The sequence below is a fragment of the Triturus cristatus genome, chromosome 5_1, assembly GCF_964204655.1.
Source record: "Triturus cristatus chromosome 5_1, aTriCri1.1, whole genome shotgun sequence".
NCBI lineage: Eukaryota > Metazoa > Chordata > Amphibia > Caudata > Salamandridae > Triturus > Triturus cristatus.
Genome location: NC_140587.1, coordinates 247,771,829 through 247,787,506, shown reverse-complemented (window position 1 = coordinate 247,787,506; position 15,678 = coordinate 247,771,829). Strand labels below are relative to the sequence as shown.

At 45.2% G+C, this 15,678-nt stretch overlaps 1 protein-coding gene across 4 annotated transcripts in view; it reads right to left on the bottom strand.

Annotated features, from left to right (window-relative positions):
* ZFAT (zinc finger and AT-hook domain containing) overlaps positions 1-15,678 on the bottom strand; it is a 1,096,910-nt gene that overhangs the window by 296,100 nt on the left and 785,132 nt on the right. The gene's annotated exons all lie outside the window — the stretch shown is intronic.

The window sequence follows — 15,678 nt, the reverse complement described above, 5'->3', positions numbered from 1 at the left end:
GCGGAGGCGTCCGGGTTCATTGTGCGCGCCGCCTGGGGTCTGGTCCGGGTCGGGACACAAAATAGTGCTTGCGCTTCCTGTGGACGGCGCTGTGCAGCGGAGCTTGGGGTGCCTTGGCTTGGGGTCTCCTGGTGCTTGCGAGGACGAAACATTTAAACCTGCAGCACTGTTTGTGGAATGTAGCGTGAGGGGAGCTTCATTCAAACAGGTAAGCCCCGGCGCAGTTCTTGTCTATTAGGTTCCTCTTGTGAGAGAAATGGGGACAGAGACAGGAAACGTTTATCCTTGCACACAAAGGCTTTCTTCGTTACTTTTTAATATAATTATGTGAAATGGTGACAGGCTGTGCCCTTACAGCCCTAGATGATGCAGACTTGATACATACAACAGTGTATTCCTGGTGTACCTACATAGAAGTTTGATTCAAACTGTTTGAACGTCAATATTCAAGCTTAATTTGGGAAATTTTATAAAAAAATAATGGAAACACAATTGTAAGCAGCTAAATATAAAAAAAAATTGACAAGGACAGTCATTTTGATTTCTTATTTTTTTTTAAGTGGAACGGTCTCTTAAAGCTTCGCTAATTCACACACAGCATAGGGACAGTATGGACAGCTGGTATGCAACGTTTCCAAACACACAGAGCATTGTTTAGCATGTGTAGCAGCAGTTCTGTTATGTTGACCTGCCAGATATGGTTCAGAGTTAGCCAATTACTTGGCCTCGGCACTTTATGCAGACATCAGTCTGCGTTTGTGATTCATCCATCAGAGGTTTTCCAGTAGAGGAACTGAATCACATTAATGTGGGTGGCTGGCTTGGAAGACATTGGTTATCCTCATAGAGCTGTTCTATAAAGGGAGTTAGGGGGGAGGAGAGTCTCTTGACACTTTCCAGCCTAACCTGTGTTAATGTTGAGTGTGTTTGGGGGTTCTGCATGGTGGTTCACAGTGGAGGTTAGGGCCTTGAATCCTTCCCCCTAATTAGTGTCAGCTATGGTAGTGTTGTTTGAAAGTAATGCCATGTGCCCTTCTAAATGACACAGGTGGTTGATGTAAGAGTCATTCTAGTGCAATATTTGTGGATTTTATGTTTCTCCTTTGGTAGGCATTGTTCCTCATCTAGGTTATAATACAAACATTCCACCCTAGGTTCTTATTTGCCTGTATCCTTGTAGTTGGAACTGGCCTGTCTCTTGCTTGCATTGTCTCTGTTGTCTTGTTCTAGCCTTCCATTTCTACTCTGCCTGATGTTTCCCAGCCTAAAGCCGCTCAATATTGAGGTCTCTCTGTCTCCAAGGCCTATCTATTGCGTCTCCCGGTTCCTTTGTTTTACCTGTCCCACTAAAGTATGAGAGGCTCTCTTTCTCCAAACGCCATCCTGAAAGCATTAGTTCCCGAACCCCTCTTGTTCACTGGTTCCCTGTTCCCTAGTTGCTTAGACACCGTGCAGACAGATTGTCAGAAGGACAATCACCTATCCAGGGATAGCTCAGCTGCTATTAAGGCATAGCTTTGCTCCCTGTAACTTGTTTGGGAATGCTCTGTTGTCTGGTGAGAGTAGCTCTGCTGACAAAGACATTAAAGGATAGATTTGCTGTTTGTACTGAGTAAGAAATTAACCAGAAGAGCAAGGGATTGATCAGATGAATGGTACTAATCAGCTGCCTTTGACATGTGATGATAGCTGTGGTCACTGTGGCACGTAAGTAGTACTTTTGCTATCTGTGACATATGAGTGATACTTGTAATATAAGCGCTGAGTGTGGAATAAGTCTTCATCTGAGCAAGTGGTGGCTGTGCTGTTAGCGCCAGTTAGACATGTGGGCTATTGCACCTGTCTCTGGGTAAATATCAGTCTGTACCCTGCCCTTATGTTGATGTCTTCTTGTAATTCTCCTCAGGAAACAGCAGGGATAAACTGACCTCTCTGCTTCCATTCTCTCATTGATACATTTACCTGCGAGCACAGGCAAGCCTTTCTACTCTCTCTTCCTAAATAATGCATTCATCTGTAGAGCCTAGAGTTCTAGAGAGAGTTGAATGTTGTGTGAGCTATTTACCTTAAGCATTTTGGCTTGTGAGAGGAAAGGAACACAAAAGATTGAGATACAAGATACAAGAGAAGAACCTGGTATTCTCTGATCCCAGGGCACCAGGGCCTAGGTTACGAGAGCACCAGTTGTGATTGCAGGTTGCCAGTGTGATTGCTCCAGTTAGTCAGCAGTTGTCTAGGCGCATCCAGGTCTGTGTCCACTAAGGTTATGAACCTTTTGAAATGCGTAAAGATCTGATGAAGGGCTTTATTCCCGGATGTCTGTGAGTAGAGCGATACCAGTAGTAGCAAGCTACCACTGTCCAATGATTGAGCCTTGGACATTTTGAAACACACTTGCGTAAAAGCACACATAACTTACTTCATATCCGGACTTCTTTTAAGTGGTTATTTTTCTCCAGACCTTGGTTCTGCCGTGCCTACATTCGGGTCTGGGAGGCAGCTGAAGACGTGTGTTACAGGGACGTGTGTTACACAGCCTTGGCGTTCCATACTAGACACGTTATTATGATTTTACTGTTTTTGCGGACTTTTAACACTGTTGGTTACCATGAAAGTAATGTGAAAACAAAATGCAGAAAAATGTACTGTTTCTTGTTTCTTCTGATTATTCACGGAGTCCCTGGATAGGGTTGAACATATTCCCATGGCCCCTACAGCTGTGTTTAAGGATTGTGATGACAATGTGTCTCCACTCCCTGTATTTTAGCTTTGGGCCCCCTGGGTAGGCTGTGCACCATGTGTGTGCTGAGGCTGCTCTGAAGGAGAGATGCACTATTACAAGCTGGCTTTGGGTCCCAGGGAGTTGGTTGCTGCTGCTTAGAAGTAATGACAGGGCGTGATCCCTGGTTGTTGCCATTGGGCCACCAGAGCGGGCTTTGTATCTGGTCTGTGTTGGCAAGGCTGTGGAGCTGACTGACCCCTTTGTGCTGAGTTTAGTTCTAAGGGCACACAGTGAGTCATTCCCTGTGAATAATTAATTTGCTGTTTTTGAAAGATAAAGAATTACAGGCTTCGACACTGTTAAGTTGGCTCTGGGTCCTTAGAGCACATCACGTTTGTGCACGCCCCCACTGCTTTAATGGGGGGGGCCATGATGTTTGGTCATTTATTGTCAGCTGTAAATGACGGATCCCCGAACAGTGTCATGTATGTGCATGTTTACATTGTGCTGAGGTGATTACCAGGTAATCGTTCACACAGCTTTCGGATAGATGTCGCATGTGGTTTTTCTGAGTGCCCAGATAGATCATGCAGTCTGTGTGTCCTCCTTTGTACTGCCGGTCACTGGTGTATTCAACTGTGTAGCCTTGGACCGTGTCATGTATGTGCATGTAACTTGCATGATCGAGGTAACTATTAGCGGTGATGCTACGTGTCTCTCGAACCTCTTTCAAGTGTGTGCTGTCCTTTCTTCCCCCCCCGCCCCCCACCGGGGCGGCAATCTGAGGGATAGCCCCGGGCGCCACAAGCTCTAGCTACGCCACTGGTCGTTAACATCCCGGCGGTAGATATCGGGTGCAACGCGCATGTCAGTTTCAAATGCAGGTGAGTCCCAAGCCTGCTTAATACCACAGTTTTCGATTCCCAATGCATTACATAAAAGGCATTACTCTCAGGGCCGGTTCTCGGATTTTCTGGGCCCCGGGCGAAAGGGAATGTGCGAGGCTCTTCTAATTTACATAAGTGGCACCTTCTGGGCTCCGGAAGTTTCTTTGTGGAGACTCTTCCTGGGTCGTACCTCCTCCTCTCAGCCACTTACAAGCACCTCTTTTACAGCTCATTTTGGGCTGAAGGTGTGAGAATTGCTTGTGGGCTGAGTTAAAACTGTGGGGGCACTAAAGTGCTGGACAATGGGCGACCTGCAGTGTCTCTGAGTGGGCAGCCTGAGAGAAGGCCGAATTGCAGGACAAACCTGCAAAGTGTGATTCCTTGAAACTTGGACAAGAGGAAGAGCTCCCCTCCCCTAGGCCTTTCCACACCGTTCCTGAGAGGCCCAGGGAGAGTGCCCTCTCCAATGGGCCCAATTGTAAACAAACACCTTTCTTTCAATTGGATTGGCAGGGGGACATGAGGGTCGGTGGAGTGTTGCAATTGTGCAGGCCCCATGCTGGTAGGCGGAGTGGGAGGCCCTGGGCAGCTGCCCACACTGCCCATGCCTAGCGTCGGCCCCGATTACTCTGAACCAGTTTTAATGGTCCTAAGCTCAGTAATTTAGGAAGGATGGAAGCCTGAGTAGGCCCTGGCAGAGTTTGAAATTGTGACTCACAGACACTTTCTTTTCAGCAGCAATCACGATGAATAAACGGAGCCATCCTGCAGCATATCAGGTCTGCCTTGGGTTGACCCTTTCCCTGCGTTTGCATCGTCAACGGCTTCCTATTCGTTGCTGAAGCTGCATAGAGAGGATAACTCTTTTTAAACCCTTGCTTATTCTATGTTCCCTCAGCGAGGAATCCTTCAAAAAGAAGTAGTGAGGGGTACCTAGGGAAAGCAAGGTGCAAGAGGCTGCTCCCCTTTGGACGTATATGATGGATAAATGTACACCCCGAGTCTGGTGCTAAAGGTCGCTCGTCGTATACAATGTGGGGCATTTTGAGCTTTTCGGAAGCAGTTTGTAAACACTTTGAAGTACGCCATAGTGTGGTTTGAAAATGATGCGCGTGCACTTGAGTTGGGAGCCAGAGGGAGACTGGAGCCTGTCCCAGCTTTGGTAACGTGATTCCTCCCCCACAGGCCTCCTCAGACGCACCACAGCATTTTGTCCCAATTGCAGTGTTAAAGATATGCTTTAGCGAGGCCTACAGACTCTGCATTCTTGTCCTCTATTCTGGGATTCACAGCAGAGCCAGAAATCGAAGCTGAATGCACCAAATCAGTAACCTTTCTTTGCGACAGATATGGAACCGGTTTTTAAAAAGTAGAGTTTTTCTTGGATAAGTGGCGCTCCAAAAGTCTCAGCAAAATCCAGCTCCAAGATGCCGCTTCAGAACAATCTTGGTTTAGTAGCTTTGTGCGCATAGCACAGGCATGCAGTTCCCCGGAGGTCCCAGGGGTAGGGCACACTGCCTCATAGGAAGATACTTTTGTAACTCTCAGAGCATGTGGACCTAAGAGCATGGCTGCAGTCTGGGCTCATTCAAGCCCAGCCCGCTGATTGTTCCGGCTCCGTGGAGCAAGCAGTTCAAAAAGGGTGGGGCCCCTTTTATTTCTAAGCACTTGTGTTTGTGAATGAGCTGGGTATGGCCTCGTGTACATTCCGCATGCATGGGGTAAAATGCTTTTGAGGCGCTGCACGCTTTAAAGTGTGGGTGTGGTGTCCATTGTAGCCCTTGCAGCCTGTTCTCTGAAAAGATGAATAATGTCTTTTCGGCATGACCGTCTCCTTGAAATGGAGTTTGTGACTCGGAAGCCCCTGCGGATGTTTTGTTCTGTATCCTTCTGCTGTGCAAGACGTAACCACCTCACTCAGACTAAGCAATCCCTGTACATTATGTACGTTTATTAGCCAATTATTGCTACAATCATATTTATAATATACTTATTGATCGGGAATTTCATCCAGCCCGGTTCGTCTGTTATTGCCTCATTCGTGTTATATTCCTTATTTCATTTGCATACATGTGATCTTCAACCAACTGAACCATGTTATTACAACAGCGCTCCATGAAATGCAGGAAACAGAGGGCACATCAGGGTTTATTAATACGGATTCTAGCTTAGAAGTAAATGAAAGGATTGGCTCTCTTATCATCATCTTTCTTCCCTTGATCTCATTCTTTGCATTTCTTGTGGCTTGACTTTGTCCACCTTCCCTTCTGCAAGATTCATTCTCGTTCTTGACTTTTTGATGTTTTCCACACGTTACTTTGGACCTGCTTGTTTATTTTCGCTTTCCTGTCTATTTTTGAATAACGGGTCAGACATTTTGCCATTTCCATGCAGTCCTGAGGATTGTCTCGTCAATTAATTAACAGAGTGACCAAAACATTGATGGTTGTCTGGACCAAACCAAAAGCTACCTTGATAACATCTAAAGAGCCCATAAACACTATTTGCCTTTGTGCAGATGTACGTATCTGTACCTGAATCTTTTTTGTCGCATTGCTTTTATTTATTGCTGGGCATATGTCTGTATGCTTCAAGTGAACCACTTTGTGTTTTCAAAATAACATTGTGCATAAATAATTTTAAAACACTACTTACTACAATGTACGTGAATATTTAGTCATGCATCAAGTTCTGTTTTGGGTCTGTTACTTTTTACACTTACCTCCCTAATTAATTCAATCAACTGCTCTGAATGAGACAATAAGTAATCACTTTGGGAGCTATTTTCGTATTTTATGTATTTATTCAAACTCTCAAGGAGTATTTGGGTTACCTTTTGCTAGCATTATGCTGTTAAATTTATAGCATTTTGTGGAAGGTTATGTGTCACTTAAAGTAGTCCCCTTATTGTAGCCTCTCTACTGTGCTGCTACTTCCAAAACCGTCAGTTTGTCCCAGCCAAAGCAGAGACCTATTGGCTTTGCCAATACTTGTTTTTCAAAGCAGTATTTTAAAAGTAGTACAGACTTCACAGCTTAGCTGGGAACTCCCTTGCAATAACTCTCAAAAAGAATAAATCTTTGTCATCAGATGCTCCAAGTGATTCCGTGGATTAAAGCCAATACCAACTTCCATACACCCTTTATATTTGCAGATTGACCAGTTGCGCACATTTACATTTCTTTCAGGGAAGCAGGCACCCTGTCAGCAAGGCTTGTTTAGCTGTCTGCCCCTCCTACATTTCATATTACACGAGGCACCTTGCCTTCTACTTCAGCGTAAGCATTTCAACATTTCAACTGTCGGAATTAACCGTCCTGGGACGGTTGTCTTTGCACACAAAGTAGGGAAACAGTTTTTCTAAAGAAAAAAGTAATAAAAAAACAGTATGGGCACATCGTACCCCTCCGATCCAACCCACTTTGACCCCTGAGTTACAGACACATATGTCAGAATGGTGGGGGAGGAGAGCACATGCTGTCTAGAACTCAATATAAGGCATCAGCGCTGAATAGCGATACATGCAAATGAATTGCAGCATGACGACAGGGTGATGATACCTGTGCCAGACCTGTATGAATGTAGATGCCTATGAATGCCTTCAAAATGTGTGCTTAATAAATATGTATTATGTTCAACACCCTAACCATGGTCCATAAGGCAGACTCGCAAACATGCACAATTTGATTAATAAATATAAATTGCAGATTTGTACATGCATTCTAGCAAAAAAATCACATCTTTTTGATTAAGTGGAAACTCTGGAGATATAACATGGAGGCTGGCCCCGCAGAGGTGTAGCTTCAGGAGTGGTGTTTGGAGTGTTACACCCTCTAATAAATCTATCCTCTAGTAAATAGTTCGGTACAGGAGTTTACAGCCATGTTTGATAAGGTGTCTGACAGATTTCAACTGGGTTTCTTACATACACACACAAATAAAAACACTCGCACACACGCACTGTCTCTCGTCTATGTTTTAAATGTCTTAAAATATGTTGGTTATTCTAAAAAATATTGTGTTTTAACGACCTGTTACAATATGCACTACACTCCTTTTCTACTGCCTCTTAAACTGCCCTTTGGCATCGCTTTCCTTAAACACAGACACACACTGTCTCTCGTCCATGTTAAATGTCTGAAAAATGTTGGTTATTTTAAAAAATATTAGAACATTGGAACGTTGGAAGCTCCGTTGAAAACAATGGTGTAGCTCCGGGCTAATAATGGCTGGTATAAGCCCGGAGCTCCAACATTCCAATGCTTCTTTGTGGCTGTGAACAAAGGCTTCAGGGAGCCTGAGGGGATTTCAATGCCCTCGCGCTCCCTGAAGCCTTTGTATAATTTGTTAGAACATTCTGCCCTCTAGTGGCAGAATATTCTAATAGCCTTATAGCCCTTTCGTAGCAGGGCTATACCGGCTATTAAAGCCCCACTGCCTTGCTAAAGTCCCTCGTCTCCGGCTCGGGCCTTTAACACTGCAGCGGGCCTTTAATAGCCGGTATAGCCCGCTACGGCAGGCTAAAAGGCTATATTAGAACATTGGAATGTTGGGAGCTGCATTGAAAACAATGGAGTAGCTCTGGACTTATAATGGCTGGTATAAGTCTGAAGCTCCAACATTCCAGTGCTTCTTTGTGGCTGTGAACAAAGGCTTCAGGGAGCCTCAGGGGATTTCAATCCCCTTGCGCTCCCTCAAGCCTTCCTGTTACTTGTTAGAACATTCTGCCCTCCAGTGGCAGAATGTTCTAATACCCTTATAGCCCTTCGTAGCTGGGCTATACCGGCTATTAAAGTCCCGCTCCGTTGTTAAAGGCCCGAGCCGAATGCTGGAGCGGGCCTTTAATTGCCAGCATAGCCCGCTATGGTGGCCTATAAGGCTATATTGTGTTTTAAGTACCCCATAGAATCTGCACTCCACTCCTTTTTTACTGCCTCTTAAACTGCACTGCTTTCGACAATGTATTTTAACATGCTGTGCCAGCATGCTTGTCGGAAAACCTGAAGCTCACACACACCTAATCTTACTGACCAAGCTAAGCCCCTGCTGGCCCGTCCCTGGGACCAGTTCAAGGATCTAGAGAGCTAGGTCTCTGGAGCAAAGACTATTGTAGGCCACAGGCCCATTTCCTTACAGTTCACGGCACACGCACTGCGAGTGAACACAATGATTCTCCGTACACCTTACCAGTGTGAGACCGCTGTTAGCATTTTCCTGTTTAGGTTTACCTAAGCGATGGATAATTAAAACTGCCTGAACAAACGCATAATCAACAGATCGAAAACCACCTCCTCACCCCTGAATCTGGAGTGTCGCCTTAACTGTGTGACATCCAGGGTGCAAGCACCACGTAAGATAAATATTTATTGCTTCATCATCTTCATTTACTGGACTTAATATGTGCCTGATTTCTCTTTGAGCATGTAAGAATAGCAATACAAATGGTAATTTCACAGGTTAGTGCCCATTCTAAACTGCGCATGTGCACGGTTTGCTGACTGGTCTCTGCCAGATTTGAGTGGTGAAAATTAGCTCAACACAACTCGCTGCTTGCATCTGTGTTGTAATCCTGAACCGTATGCAAACAGGTGTTTCTGTTTCACAGAGGATTTCACCTCACAGGTTGGGATCAGGGGCTATGTGCTACGCCTTTGAAAAGAAACTGAGGCGGTCTACCAGCATGCCATTGGAGACCAACAAGTGAAGGGACGCCTTGCTCTATCCATTGAGCCATTGATGTATTGAGGCAGAGGTTCCTAACCTTTTGACTTCGTGACTCCCACTTAATCATTACTGGAACCCGGGTCCCTCATTGAATCACTATTCGAATCTCCACCCACCGCCACGGAGTCATTAATGGAAGTCGAGGCCTCCTGGCCTACGTATTTCCCATGATTTGAAACACAAAACCATACACAGAAACAAGGATTCATCAACCAAATACACAAATTATGAAATATTTTATTTAATTCACCAACAAATATGAAAGACCAGTTTTAATATTATTGGGAAGGTTGGAGTTGTTCTAAATTCAATTCCACGCTATATATATATAGTTCCGTACTATATTTTGTTTGATGCACTTGCTCTACTCCCACTAATTTATCAGAGGATGTAAACAACATTTTTAGACTCACATTTCAAATGTATTCACATTTAAAGAACGTTTAAAATTTTTAAATGTTGCTTCTTTATTGATACACACTTTATTAACCAATTAATACTTCATTTTATAAGCAGCAACAGACCCCCTGAGTAGGATTTGCAGACCCTCAGGGATCCCCGGATCACAGGTTAAGAACCACTGCCCTAGAGGCCTGCACTCCACACTTAACGTAATTCCTGTATCACAGAGAAGGATTAAACAAGGTATTCTACAAGAGCCCAAGTGTTGTGTACATATGCACATTACAGAGAATCATCTTAAGATGCGGAGTAGAAATCAGTAAATGGGCTAGAACAAATCTTTCCTCATTTACGTTGCCCTATGACATTGCTGCGATTAAGACCATTTTCAGGTCAACATCGTTGAAGTCCCTGGGTTTAAAGTGCAGACCATCCAACACTGACAGAGATCCAGTAGAAGGCAACTAAAGCCAGGTGTAGATGGGAAAAACGTAGATTAGCACGCTTGGCTAAATTGCAGATGAATTCCATTGAAAGTAGCCTGGAGACTTAATCTTAATGTCATTATTGCATTTGCTTATGTGCCAACTCGTGTGTGTGAGCAACGCAGAGACAATTTACCAATAAACAGAAGCCATCATCACAAACTACTCTTCTGAAGGCTGCTACACCTGACTACTCCACTGCGGGGAAAAAGAGCAAAGGACTCTCAATCATTTCCCAGAGGCCAAGTAAACAGACCACTTTGGACTTTTCAGAACACAAGAAAATAAGCCTGAACTTTAATGGTTTGAGGTTTATGAACCACCCAAATGAGTGTGATGTGGGGTGCGGCACAGATTAAACTGTCCAACAAATCAAAGGGCAAAACCACTAATTTAGTTCCTCCGTGGGTTCACCTTTCTCGCTTTCTGGGGAAGAAGGAGTCGAGAGAATCTAAGAGAATTTGCTGACTGAGCACATGTGAGCGGGGATACATTAAGGGGAAGGATGGGGCAATGGAGACGCTTGCAAGTTTTGAAAACATATACTTTCACACTATTGTTCAAAGGTAGTGTATTATGCAACATAACCCTAGTTTATTAAATTCAAAAAGGCTGCGAGAAGAAGTAAACAAGCAAAACACATACTTCACCTCGTCTTTTCCCGAAGACATGGCAAGTGCTTGCCTCAGACACAGGAATGAGCAGGTGCAGTGATAAACTAAAGGAAACTGAGACCATTGTTAGTAGAACAACAGTGGACAAATGAAGTGGAGATCAGATAGGATAGTGATGAGTTGCACTGGAATTAGCTGCCTTGGACGACACCATAGACGACCACAAGATGGTGCAATGTTGTAACAAATGACCTCTCTATTGGCTTGTTGGGAGCGTCCAAATGACAACATGTCATTTTGCTGCAGCTCGGGAAACACTTGCACCAGAACCGAATGTTTGGCAGAGTAGATGGGACAAAATTACTCCCCTACTTCTGTAGCTCATCCATCAATGTGTTTTTGAAAAGCTACAAGTTTAATGTAATCATTTTGATGCACAGAGCCTTTTTTTTTTACTTAAAAGTAAATACGGCGCAAATACACACTGCATATTGTCTGCTTGGCGAGGAACAGGGGTTTTGTTTGCTGTAAGTTATTACTGTTTTTTTGTATTTAATATTAGAACGAGTAGCTCACCTGTCGAACAGTGAGATCCTTGAACTCTGCCGGTGAGGACTTCAAGGCTCCCCGTGTTTACTCGGGTCTCCAGTTCTGGCGTCCTCTAGGAGGTGCTGACTGTGTATCAATACCTGCCCTGCCTGTCTGGCAGCTCCGAGGCTGCAGCTGCGCCAATGCCCTCTGTGCCAATGTGTGAAGTTAAACGAGGGCGGGCACGCCCATACCGGAGGGGGCCTGAGAGCTGCTGGCAGGTCACGCCCTCAAAGGTCACTGCAGCATTTTGGCTGAATTTCTCACAGTTTATGAAGCCCTGAACCCTGTGTGTGATGTGATGGCGTGTACACAAGTGACGTGTGCACTTCGATGTATTTATTTCACAGTTCTGGGGTAACGCTCCAGCCCCAAGTACAGCCGCAGAGGAATGTACAAGGGGAGGATGGAGGGTTAAACTGCACATTAAAGTGTCATTCAGCAGGCCCAATAAGACCCATGGCAGGAGCCCGCCTCTTTGTAAACAGATGATCGAGGATAAAGCCTTAGAACAGGCAGAATACGAGTCATTAATTATTATCTCGGCAACTCTGACCGGATAAAAGTTCAGAGTCCGAGTATTTTCCATTGCGCATCGTCGAAACGCTGCACAGCCAGTCGGGTGCAATACAAGCATTTACGAAGCAATAGGTCTCGTATTTGCAAGAGCTTGAGCCATTTCCATTGTAAATGACAACGCCAATAGCTCAAACAGTCTCAAACGCGAGACCTGTGGCACCCGCGCTTTAGCTTGCAAACGGTAAGCTAAAGCGCAGGTGCCACAATGGTTTCCAAAGTAAAGAAATAGAAAACACTTTTTTCTATTTCTTTACTTTCGAAGCAATGGCGACACCAGCGCTTTAGCTTACAATGTTGCAAGCTAAAGCGCATACCCGTTTACACACCCTAGGATGGGGTGATCCGGGAACACACCAGTGACGCGTTAGTCTGCGCCTGGGCAAAGGTAGTAAGCGCAACGTATTCTTAGTGCTAGGGGCCCCCACCAGAATAGAACCTGGGACGGAAAATAAATCATTTTCACTCGGGAGCTGAAAGGTGAAGAAGGGCATTTGCATGGAAGGGGCTTTCTTTAAGTTTCGAACGTGGGTGTTGCTGCCCCTGCATCTGCAAATGCTAATCCCGCAAGAGGAATTCGTTTTCATCCAGACCGGTCAGTTCCTGAAGCATTTAGCCCTGGAGGAAGCCAGCGGACATCTCCTCGGGGTAGCCGTGTTTAAAAACACAAACAAAACCCAATTAACGTTTGGCGTGGGGAGCTTTGACTACCCGTGCCTCGTGTGTCTGTAGTGTTACTGAAGTTAGCGCAAAGTGGTGCCAGGCGGCTCACACCCGAGAACCAGTTCGGAAATTGGTATTTTGTTTTTGGAAGAAAGTGACTCTGGCGTAGGTGAGGGACAGTTTTATTAAGAACTTCAGTTCTTTCCTAAATTGTGAAAGTGTACTGCCACAATTTATGTATTTTACGACCATCTCCAAAAGCACAGTTTGGTACATAAACCAGAAAACAAGCCCGTGAGTGGTGCGCGCGAGCAGCCCACCTCTCTTTCCTTCTTTCGTTTAGTTGCTTCCCTGTGAAATGGATCCAAAACAAAGAAGCCAGTGAGTGGTGAGCGTGCGCGCCACAGCTCGACATGTGCTTTCAATTATCGTGCCCCTGTCTGGGCACGATAATTGAAAGCACATGACGGCCGGTGCTCGTAACAGATACCAATAGGCCGTGGGCGGAGATATGCACCCGCCTTTGGCCAATTGCATGCAGTCTTTTATAAAAAGACGTACGCAAAGGCCAATCGTGTCACACAAAAGGAAAAGCACACGCACAAGCGTGTGCGATTCCTGGCTCTGTTTTGGAACCCCGGACAAAAAGACTCTTGCTGCGCGAGCAGTGCTGCGCACTACATCGCTAGGCGCGAGACCTAATGACACGCAGCAAAGAAGTAGGGTGGGCTTGAAAGGGAAATGAGCCTCAATGGTCATAGAAAAGCATTCTGTTTGCTTTAAATCCCCCTATACTAGGGCTAAGGAGAATAAACCTCTGCATGCGGCTCCAGGTCAGCTCCCTTTCTGACCATCACAACAGTCTGCGTAATCTTTGCATTGTGCATAGACATAACATCCATGGACCAACACCTCAGATTTCTCATTCAGACCCAGCTGAAGATGTAAATTGCAGTTACAAAGAAGGTCTCAAAAGATGACCAAATTAAATATGCAATCACTGACACTGTCATGCACGGGCTGACGGCTTCATCTGTGGTTGCAGCAAAAAGAGTATTGTCATTAACTCCTTCCGTGCTCATGACGGAACCACGCCGTCATGAGCCACGGTTGCCGTGTGCTCATGACGGAGTGGTTCCGCCATGCTGCGGCCGTTGGCGGCCGCGCCGCCCACGCGGCGCTAATTCCCCGCCTGTGCGGGCGATTAGCGCTGTGGGCGGAGTCATGACGGAACCACTCCGTCATGAGCACAGCCCAACCGTGGCTCATGACGGCGTGGCTCCGTCATGAGCACCGGGCCACCGCGCTGCCCCCCCGCACCCCCCAGCGCTGTGGCGGAATTTCCGCCGCAGCGAAGGGGTTAAAATGTAGGTCAATGATTTTCCCTTTGGTGTTAAGGGTTGCAAAAGACATGAGAAGCCATTATTGTCTTCCAGTGACAAACTCAGAAGCATGTTCTTAGGGGCTGCTTTGGAATGGTCACAGCACTAAAATGACAGGTAGCAATATTATCTTAGCCTGCATTGCACAACTTCCTTTCAAGAAAATCTAAACAGTATCTCTGGAAAGTCAGTTCTTTTTAGATATTGAAGCTGTACTTCTGGATTCTCCCACTGATAATAGTGTGACAAAAGAGAGCCACACGTTCCGGTACATCTTTCGCCTTAGATCAATGTAATATCCATCTGGTGCTTGCCATTACAGTATTCCAACCAAGCCTTCACAATGGCACCAGGGATAAGATAGAACAGCACAGAGCTGAATAGGTGAGCAACATTACACACGCATGCTTGTCTAAGTGGTCAGAAAACTTGTTAACTTTCTTTGTCTTCACACTTTCAGGGCTAGCCTCCTCCCATTTCAGCATGGTCCTCCTTTCAATGCCTGTACTAACTCTTGGATTTACCGGACCACAGCACAGAGCAGTGTAAGGAACCAGTATGATCTTACCAAATAGCCCTTAAAGACTTAGTCCAGTATGGGCCTTCATGAGAGACCTAAAGGAGCATATCAAATCCTGTACTGGTAACATATAAATGAATGTTCCTCAGGTGGAATAAAGTCAAACAGAGTGCCATATATGGCACGTGTCAATATAGATCCACTGGCTAGATAATTGCAGGAACCTCCAAATGGGGAAACTTTTTATATGATGTCAATGGCTGAAACATCAGATGAAATTCTTACTCTTTTAGATGAGGATGAGAAATAAGACATCTTTAACACCAATTGTCCTCTGTCAAAGAAATGAGGAATAGCCCATAGCCATATTAAGAACATGCCTTTCATGAGAACATGGTAGGAGTGGAAGTAATAATATACACCGCTCTAGATCTTTTCTCGCACATTCTAAAACGTGTTTGATATGGCAAGTGTTCCCCATCTCAAGCATGGATCCTGAAGCTACATCACCAGTTGTGTTTGAAGAGGTACATTTCTCAAGGAGGTAAGCTTCTTGTGGATGGCATATCATATAGACTGTCTGGCCTAATGACAAAAAAGCATTCTCATAAACATCATCTTCGTGAAAGACAGAGCTCCAACCTTGGTTCACTCATACTCACAAGAACAGTCTGTGCAACATGTGGCACTTGTCGGCACTAGAAGATTTAACTACAGCACTAGACGTGTTATTGAATTTATGTCTTTTGTGCCCCCAGCTGTTAAACTAAGAAAAACTGGAGCTGGCATGTAGATGTGGTGTTCAAGACTACGGCACAATTAACTCACAGAATGGGCTCAGAGCGAACCCTTGGGTACAAACCTAGCTAGTCTATGCTCAACCGCTAAACACCATAAAATGCATTGGGAGCAAGATAAGCCTGTTGAGCAAGATCTCCCTGTGGTTTACTCATAGTATGATGCCTAAGCCGCATTGAGAGCAAATCTGGTATTTGGACATTCAACTACTGTGTCTAACTGTACATGAACCACAGGAGTCAGCACGATACCACACCAACCCATTTGCAAGAAAAAATAAGTTCACAGGCATGGGGCTGGAGCAGAATAAAATAGGG